The sequence below is a fragment of the Apium graveolens genome, chromosome 7 (genome assembly GCF_009905375.1).
Source record: "Apium graveolens cultivar Ventura chromosome 7, ASM990537v1, whole genome shotgun sequence".
NCBI lineage: Eukaryota > Viridiplantae > Streptophyta > Magnoliopsida > Apiales > Apiaceae > Apium > Apium graveolens.
In genome coordinates this window covers 96,803,189-96,810,243 of record NC_133653.1, presented here as the reverse complement: position 1 = coordinate 96,810,243, position 7,055 = coordinate 96,803,189, and the positions used below count along the sequence as shown (strand labels likewise).

Here is a 7,055-nt window from a genome sequence, read left to right as displayed (position 1 = left end):
AAGCAGTCCCTAACGCAAGGGTAAGCTCCTGAGCAAACCTGCTCTGCGTCTCATACATGGCATCCATCCGCCGTGAAAGCCTCCTATATTGGGCATCACCCATCCCAGCACCCTCCTGAGCTCTCGACGAACCAGCCTCACCACGCCCTGGCCTAGCCATAGTAGCACCTCGTGCTGGACGCCCTCCTGGAAGACGATAACCCAGCCCATGCTCCTCAGGCTCACCACCGGTCCACTCCTGCATCCCATTCAGAGTGCCAGAATCTATCGGAGCTGCTGGCAACTGCAACTACTCATGAGCCGGCCAGTTCACTCCCACTGCTCGGCATAGCTTCGTAACCGTGGATGCATAAGGGATGTTCATATGCTTTGCTCCCCTCAAAAACTTCGGAATTCCTTGGTAGATAAACTCACCAAGGTGCACATAGTATTCCTCATTCAGAATTCCCCACAACAGCTGTGCTCTCTCAACTGTGACCTCGTGTGCATATGAAGAAGGCAAAATATTAGCACATATAAATGCATTCCATGCACGGGCATACCTGTTCATGGTGATCGCCGGAAAGTGACGATACTCATTATTGGCTGGACTGCGGTTCCAAACTGTGCCCGGTCGACAGAGAGTCGCACAAATCAAATCCAAGTCAAAATCCTCAGCAGTCTTTTCATTCCAGTTCTCCTCCTCGGGCTTCCTCTCTCGCTGTCCAATCACACGGCGAATCGCCGCAGGATGATAATCAACCGTCAGCCCACGGACTACAGAAAACCCATTCTTTTCAGCCTTCGCGTTCGCGTAGAACTCGCGAACAACGCTCATCAGTACTGCTTCGGGTGACTCACAAAAAGCTATCCACCCCTTCTCTGCAATCATGGGCAACAACTCACCATCCCTCCCTGATGGTAAAAACCCCCTCTCCTTCAGAATCGGCTTCCCCAACAGCCTAGTGTACTCCTCCTCTGCAGCTCTGTCAGTTAACCGAGGCCTTGCAGCAGTGCCCCTCGATGAATCAGCAGTAGGAACTGTGCTGCTGCTGTCAATAGTGCGTGCTCTCTTGGGTGCCATTGATTCATGAATAGAAGTGTGTAAGAACTGATTTTTGATGTTTGTGAGAGGGTTTAAGTGTAGGAAGTTTTGTGGGAGATATGTAGGATAGGTGTATGTATATATAGGGTGTGGATTAGATTAGGGTTTGGGAATTAAGGGCTAAAATGATGGGGTAGTGGGAACAATTCGTGGGTTTATGGGCTAAAACTATTTTTGTGTTTTTGTTTGTTTTTTTTTTCTGAACTGTAAAAATTTTTCTGGAACTCGACCCCTGCGCGGCCGCTCAGCATTTCTGCGCGGGCGCGCAGCAAGCTGCGCGGCCGCGCAGAGGGTCTCTGGAATTTTTTTTTTTCAGCCCCTGTTTTCTGATTTTTTTGTGTTTTTGGATAGGTTATTAACTTCTAAGGGTTCCTGTAACAACAATTCATGGGTTGCCTCCCACACAGCGCTTCTTTTTCGTCATTAGCTTGACGTTCCGTACCTTTCTCAAGTAGTCAACAAAATGGCACTAACCACCCCTCGGTTTGCCATGTCCCCATAGTAGTGCTTCAACCGCTGACCGTTAACCTTGAATGCTTGGTCCGAATCATTCTCAAAAATTTCCACCACTCCATGTGGAAACACAGTTTTGACAATAAAAGGTCCTGACCACCTTGATTTCAACTTCCCAGGAAAAAGTCGGAGCCGAGAGTTGAATAAAAGAACTTGTTGCCCTGGCACAAATAACTTAGGATGTAGCTTCCTATCGTGCCACCTCTTCACCTTTTCCTTATACATTTTGTTATTCTCGTACGCTTGAAGTCGAAATTCATCAAGTTCATTAAGCTGAAGCATTCTTTTCTTACCAACTGCACCTAAATCCAGGTTCAATTTCTTCAATGCCCAGTAGGCCTTATGCTCAAGCTCCGCTGGTAGATGACATCCCTTACCGTCACCAACTGAAATGGTGACATCCCTAGTGGAGTTTTGTATGCTGTTCTGTAAGCCCAAACAGCTTCATCGAGCTTTAAAGACCAATCCTTCCTTGACGGACAAACAACCTTCTCTAGAATGCGCTTTATCTCTCTGTTAGACACTTCCGCTTGACCATTTGTTTGCGGATGATAGGCAGTAGCTACTCGATGATTCACATTATAACGCTTTGCATCATTTGTCGGTAAAGCTTTAACTTCGACCCATTTTGAGACATAATCGACTGCCAGCAAGATGTACTGATTATTGCAAGACGCGATAAAAGGCCCCATGAAATCGATTCCCCACACATCAAAGACCTCGACTTCAAGCATCACATTTAATGGCATCTCATCCTTCCTTGACAAATTTCCCACTCTTTGGCAACGATCACACCTTAAAACAAACTGATGAGCATCCTTGAACAAAGTAGGCCAGAAAAAACCTGCATGCAGAATATGAGCTGCCGTCTTCTCACCTCCATAGTGTCCACCATAAACCGTAGAATGGCAGTCTCGTAATATCCCCTCCTCTCACAGAACGGGATACATCTCCTGATGATCTGGTCAGCTCCCTGTCTAAACAAATATGGTTCATCCCACATATACCGCTTCACCTCATGCAGAAACTTCTTCTTTTGAGCGGATGTCAAATTAAGAGGCATTATATTACTGACAAGATAGTTTACAATATCTGCAAACCATGGTTCTTCCTCCTGAATTGTAAACAACTGCTCATCCGGAAAAGATTCATTGATTGACGTCCTATCTTGTGAAGTAGAATCGGGATTCTCCAACCTAGAGAGATGGTCAACTACTTGATTCTCAGTACCTTTTCTATCTTTGATCTCTAACTCAAATTCCTGAAGTAAAAGCACCCAACGAATGAGTCTCGGCTTCGAATCCTTCTTAGAAACCAGATAGCGAATAGCTGCATGATCAGTGAATACTGTTACTTTCGTACCAAGCAGATAAGATCGAAATTTCTCAAAGCCAAAGACTATAGCCAAAAGCTCCTTCTCAGTAGTGGTGTAGTTCAATTGGGCACCATTTAAAGTCTTACTCGCATAGTAGACCACATGGAAGAGATTTTTCTTGCGTTGTCCCAGAACTGCACCTACCGCATAATCACTCGCATCACACATCATCTCAAACGGTTCTGTCCAATCTGGTGCTGTAATAACTAGTGCAGTGATCAAACTCTTCTTGAGAGTCTCGAATGCTCCCAAACATTCATCATCAAATTTGAAAGACACATATTTCTCAAGGAAATTGCACAACGGCTTAGATATCTTTGAAAAGTCCTTGATGAATCGCCGATAAAAACCCGCATGACCAAGAAAACTACGGATTCCTTTCACAGAATTAGGTGGGGGAAGATTTTCAATGACTCCCACCTTGGCCTTGTCCACCTCCAGACCCTTGCTAGAGACCTTATGCCCAAGGATAATGCCTTCAAGCACCATAAAATGACATTTCTCCCAATTAAGCACCAAATTAGTTTCCACGCATCTTTTGAGTACGGCGCGCAGATTATTCAAACATTCATCATATGAGTGTCCAAAGATGGAGAAGTCATCCATGAACACTTCGACGTTATTTCCAATCATGTCAGAGAATATAGCCATCATACATCTCTGAAAGGTGGTCGGGGCGCCACATAATCCAAACGAAACTCTACGAAAAGCAAATGTGCCAAATGGACAAGTGAAGGTAGTCTTTTCCTGATCCTCTGGTGCAATTCAAATCTGATTATACCCGGAATAACCATCCAGAAGACAAAAATACTCATGACCCGCTAATATGTCAAGCATTTGATCAATAAATGGAAGGGGGAAGTGATCCTTCCTTGTGGCTTTGTTCAATTTTCTATAATCCATGCATACTCTCCATCCTGTAACTGTTCGAGTAGGGATGAGCTCATTCTTTTCATTTGCGACCACAGTGATACCTCCCTTCTTAGGTACACATTGTACGGGGCTCACCCACGAGCTGTCAGAAATAGGATAAATGATGCATGCATCTAGCCATTTCAGAATTTCTTTCTTCACCACCTCCTTCATGATGGGATTCAGTCTTCGTTGCTGTTCCACAGTTGGCTTACTACCTTCCTCTAGCAGAATTTTATGCATACAATATGAAGGACTTATCCCCTTGATGTCTGCTATGGTCCATCCTATAGCAGATTTGAATTCTCTCAAAATCCTTAAGAGCTTGTCTTCCTCACTACCTGAAAGGTCAGATGAAATAATAACAGGTAACGTATATGAATCACCTAAAAAAGCATACCTCAAGTGTTCAGGTAATGGTTTGAGCTCCAAGGTAGGTGCTTCCTCTATTGATGGTTTGAGCTTCCTTTCAGCATTCTTAAGGTCAGAAGTACCAAGAGATTCAAATGGTATGTCCAGCTTTCGCTTCCATAGAGAAGCATTCAGATATTGTAATTGCTCATTGCTATCTTCATCATCGCTGTCAAAATCCCCCAATAAGGCCTTTTCCAATGCATCAGACATTAGCATGTGCTCGAGTTCCGAAGTAACCGCGGAATCAATCACATCCACTTTTAAGCACTCATCATCTTCTGTAGGGAATTTCATTGCCTTGAATACGTTGAAGGTCACATCCTGATCTTGGACCCGCATAGTAAGTTCCCCTTTTTGCACATCTATCAAGGTACGGCCAGTAGCCAAGAAAGGCCTCCCCAAGATTATGGGAATCTTCTTATCTTTCTCAAAATCCAGAATAACAAAATCTGCTGGAAAGAAGAGCTTATCCACCTTGACGAGCACATCCTCAACTATGCCCCTTGGGTAAGTAATGGAACGGTCCGCCAATTGTAGCGACATGTATGTGGGTTTTGGATCAGGCAGATCCAGCTTTTTAAAGATCGACAACGGCATCAGATTAATGCTTGCTCCGAAATCACAAAGGCACTTGTCAAAAGTTAGATTGCCAATGGTGCAAGGAATGGTGAAGCTTCCTGGATCTTTCAGTTTTGGTGGTAACTTTTGTTGCAGAACAGCGCTGCATTCTTCCATGAGAGCAACGGTTTCAAGGTCATCCAGTTTCACCTTCCTTGAAAGAATAGTCTTCATAAACTTCGCATAACTAGGCATTTGTTCCAGAGCCTCAGCGAAAGGTATATTGATGTGAAGTTTCTTGAACACCTCCAGAAACTTCCCGAACTGTCTATCCAGCTTTTGTTGCTGCAATCTCTTAGGAAAAGGTGGTGGAGGATAGAGCTGTTTCTCCCCTGTATTAGCCTCAGGTAGAGTGTGTTCAACAGTAGTCTTCCTTGGTTCCGCCGCTTTCTCCTTTTGCTTAGATTCTTCTTCTCTAATTTCAGCTTCTACTTCTTTTGCCTTTTCAGCCTCAGCTACTTTTCCAGACCTTAAGGTAATAGCCTTGAATTGCGCTTTAGCTTCCTTCCTGCCTGGTACTTCCGTGTCACTGGGAAGAGTGCCAGGTTGACGATTGAGCACTGCATTGGCTAATTGACCGATTTGATTTTCCAAGGTCTTGATAGAAACCGCCTGACCCTTGCACAACAGCTTAAGTTCCTCAAAATCAGCACTAGTAGGTGCAGCTGCACTTCCCTGTTGAGGATATGATTGCCTTGTAGCATACTGATGTGGTTGCTGGAATCCAGGTGGGTTAAACTGTTTACTCACTCCTTGCTGATATGGTGGCTGAATAGCATTCTGATTATTTCCCCAGCTGAAATTTGGATGATTTCTGTTATTAGGATGATAGGTCGCTGGCACAGGCTGCTGTTGTCGCTGATAATTATTCACATACTGAACAGATTCGTTGACAAGAGAACACTGATCCGTAGCATGAGAACCTGCACAAAGCTCACAAACCATAGCTATTTGATTAACTCCATACGTAGCCAGAGAATCAACCTTCATTGATAGCGCTTGGAGCTGGGCTGCAATAGCGGTGGCTGCATCAACTTCCAGAATACCTGCGACCTTGCCTGACGTCATCCTCTGAGTTGGGTTTTGATGCTCATTTGCAGCCATCGTCTCTATAAGATTATACGCCTCAGTATAGCTTTTAGCCCATAAGGCTCCTCCAGCTGCTGCATCGAGCATGGGCCGAGATTGGGCCCCCAAACCATTATAAAAACCAGTGATCACCATCCAATCCGGCATTCCATGATGTGGACATTTTCTCAACATTTCCTTGTAGCGTTCCCAAGCCTCGCACATAGATTCTATAGGTTACTGCGCAAACTGAGTAAGAGCACTCCTCATAGCAGCAGTCTTTGCCATTGGATAAAACTTCACCAGAAACTTTTGCGCAAGATCTTGCCACGTAGTGATGGACCCAGCTGGTTCAGAATGTAACCAGTCTTTAGCCTTATCCCTCAGTGAGAATGGGAAAAGCCTCAACTTGATAGCCTCATCAGTCACGCCATTATACTTAAAAGTGCTACAGATCTCGACAAAATTCCTTATGTGCATGTTGGGGTCTTCAGTTGCCACTCCTCCAAAAGAAACAGAATTCTGCACCATCTAAATAGTGTCCGGCTTGATTTCAAAGGTGTTAGCTTGAATAGCCGGATGAAGGATGCTTGACTGAATGTCATCAATTTTAGGCCGAGAAAAATCCATAAGAGCTGGATCAGCTTGAACAATACGATCTCCCATGTTTACTGGTTCTTTCTGCTCAGTTCCTGAATCCGAATCCTCAAAATCTAACTTCTCCGGAATATCAAGAACTTCGTATGTCTCCTCAGCTGTATCTAAAGTCCTCTTGCGGGCACGAGAACGAGTTTGCATAAACGCTTGCTAAAGTACCTGAAACACAACCGAAAAGAGTAAGAAACTACTACGTCCTAATCACTGAGTCCTAATGACCAATGATGGTAAGTACATAAACTAAACAAATACGCCGAGTCCCCGGCAGCGGCGCCAAAAACTTGTTAGGGCGAAAACACGCACTAATATTCACGCAAGTATACGCGTTCGCAAGTAATATAGAATACTTTCTAGTTCGTTCCCTCAGAGACTCAGACTAAATTATTGTCTAATTAAACTCACTCACCAATGTAT

At 44.4% G+C, this 7,055-nt stretch overlaps 1 non-coding gene across 1 annotated transcript; it reads left to right on the top strand.

The window, feature by feature from the left end:
• Window positions 1–6,150: 6,150 nt before the first annotated feature.
• On the top strand, window positions 6,151–6,257 carry LOC141675859 (small nucleolar RNA R71). The gene has a single exon (XR_012556488.1). It is a non-coding gene; the product is annotated as a small nucleolar RNA R71 (small nucleolar RNA).
• Window positions 6,258–7,055: the final 798 nt, after the last annotated feature.